This window comes from Manduca sexta, chromosome 13, assembly GCF_014839805.1.
Source record: "Manduca sexta isolate Smith_Timp_Sample1 chromosome 13, JHU_Msex_v1.0, whole genome shotgun sequence".
Taxonomy (NCBI): domain Eukaryota; kingdom Metazoa; phylum Arthropoda; class Insecta; order Lepidoptera; family Sphingidae; genus Manduca; species Manduca sexta.
In genome coordinates, this window is record NC_051127.1 from 11515789 (window position 1) to 11517927 (window position 2139).

Below are 2139 nucleotides of genomic sequence, written 5' to 3' on the forward strand. Positions count from 1 at the left end.
TAAATTCACAAAAAATTATAGACAACTTTATTGAAATATGTTAAATACATAACTAGTTTCTTTATGTATTGACATTATTATTTTATTCCTAGGACTTTAGAATTAATGACTAAAAATATTTTAATTGTCATCTAATATTTAATCGCTATTATTTTAAACGAAACATTAACGCACCCAGTCCGCAACGGATTCGAACCGCGAACTAGTTGAGGACAATATAAAATGGCTATTCTTTCTCGTGTAGTAACAAAGCCTGATTCATTGCTTCATTTGAATAGGCGTCTTATATTGGTAAGTAACGAGCCGGCAAGCTACAGCGACATTCGAATAACCCCCTACGACGAGCCAAAAGGCGCCGTTTTCATCTCGTTATAATTTCACGGGTTTTTATCGAGTCGAGGCGAGTATCGGTACCGTCGTAGCGCACCAAATGTTTTCCTCCAGCGCTTTATCTCTCTCTGCCTCTCTGCTCTTTGACATCGGCTGACGTATACGACCTCTAACACTGAATATCGACCTTATACCGCCGCAGTAAGAGCCTAACTCGCACGGCTCCAACTCTCCCTCAAACTTTAGGACTCATTAAGCGGCATCTGAAAATTTGGGATTTAGTAAACAGAATTTTAGAGAATGAGAGAAATGAGAATGTAAAATGAGCGACCACGATCGGTTTTAATAAATTAAAATCAACCATTTTATTGGTTAGTTAATTATCGCATGGAATTCCCGTCTTTGATAATCATATAAAGTGCCTACTACGTACATAGAGTTCTTGAAATAAACTCCAACGGTTATCTCTTTTAATTGGGAATTAATACGAGTTCGCCTAAATAGCGTCTAAAACGCGGAAATATAATATGTCGGAGCGTGCATTTGGAAACATTCGACAATGGTAGTCAAGGCTAGCGTATATTTCGGCAGTGTATGTGAAATGCGGGCTCGCGGCGACACAGCGAGGGTCGGCGGCGCGCTGGCGGCGGTGGAGCGGCGGTGGCGCGGCGGCGGAGCGGAGGTAGAGCGGCGGTGGCGCGGCGTCGACGACGGCTCGTGATTGTCAAACCGCTGGTCGGTGGCTCGTGGCCGCTGACGCAACGCGCGACCTCTTTGTCCGGCCCCACGGACTCCGGCGGAATGTCCGCGGAGCCGGCCTCGCCCGGCTCGCCTGTGCCGCGGCCGCACCACTGTCCGCGCTCGAGTAATTACGAATGTCAAATGTTATCGCACGCAACCGTCCGCCGCGCCGTCCGCACTCCGCTGCGCCGCTCTTCATAATAATAAAACCTGATATTTAAAACGGAACGTCCTTCTAACGCCGTGTAGTTGCGCCGACGCCAATCTACGATAATAATAAGCCGGCTACCTAGAAATGGTTGCGCTATAGCGCTTCACATTTATATATCACTAGACGGCCAAAGTTCCAAAGCGCTGCAGCGCTACCCGCGCACGCCACGTACCGCTCACATAAGTACGGCCAGTTCTATGCGCGCCTGTATAGCTATTAAATGTATATAGAATATATAGTAGTAATCGCTCGACGCAGCGGTATTATGTCGGAAATATACCGGCCGCGCCGCGCCTCAAGCCGATACACCGTTTCGCTATTTAGTTTGTATGGGAAGTTTAAATTTGATTTTTTAACGTAGTGAAAAGAGTTATTGAATTGGTTCTTTCGGTAAAATATAAAGCATTAAGGACGCCTTCCTTGAAGTTGTATCGGGTCGGTCTATGACTTCAAGTTTCAAAATTATTTTATTCATGTCATGTTTTTTCTTTTCAGGATTTATGGTCTTATAGTGCATATAGGAAACTAAGGAATAAGTATATAGCATTAATATACATATTTACTATTTTTTTTAATCAATTCAGGCCGCCAACAATATATATGGCTAGCAATGTTCCTTAACAGTATCCTAAATATATCTTCTTTCTGTTATAAGATTGTTTTAAAGGATATAATGAATTTAGGATAAGAATATTTCCAATAATAACGATTAAAATGTGAGGCAATAATAAGAGTTTAAAAAATCTTCAATACTTATCTATTGAAATTATTTACTTGATGTTCACTAATAATTGAGCTTTACATGTTCTTAGTTACAAAAACAAATATATTTTTATAATACTATAATTACAACTATT

General features: G+C 41.7%; 1 long non-coding RNA gene across 1 annotated transcript; it reads right to left on the reverse strand.

The window, feature by feature from the left end:
• Positions 1-1343, reverse strand: LOC115443432. The gene is made up of 2 exons (XR_005112296.1): positions 764-1343; positions 1-593 (listed from the first exon to the last, which is right to left on the reverse strand). It is a non-coding gene; the product is annotated as an uncharacterized LOC115443432 (long non-coding RNA).
• Positions 1344-2139: the final 796 nt, after the last annotated feature.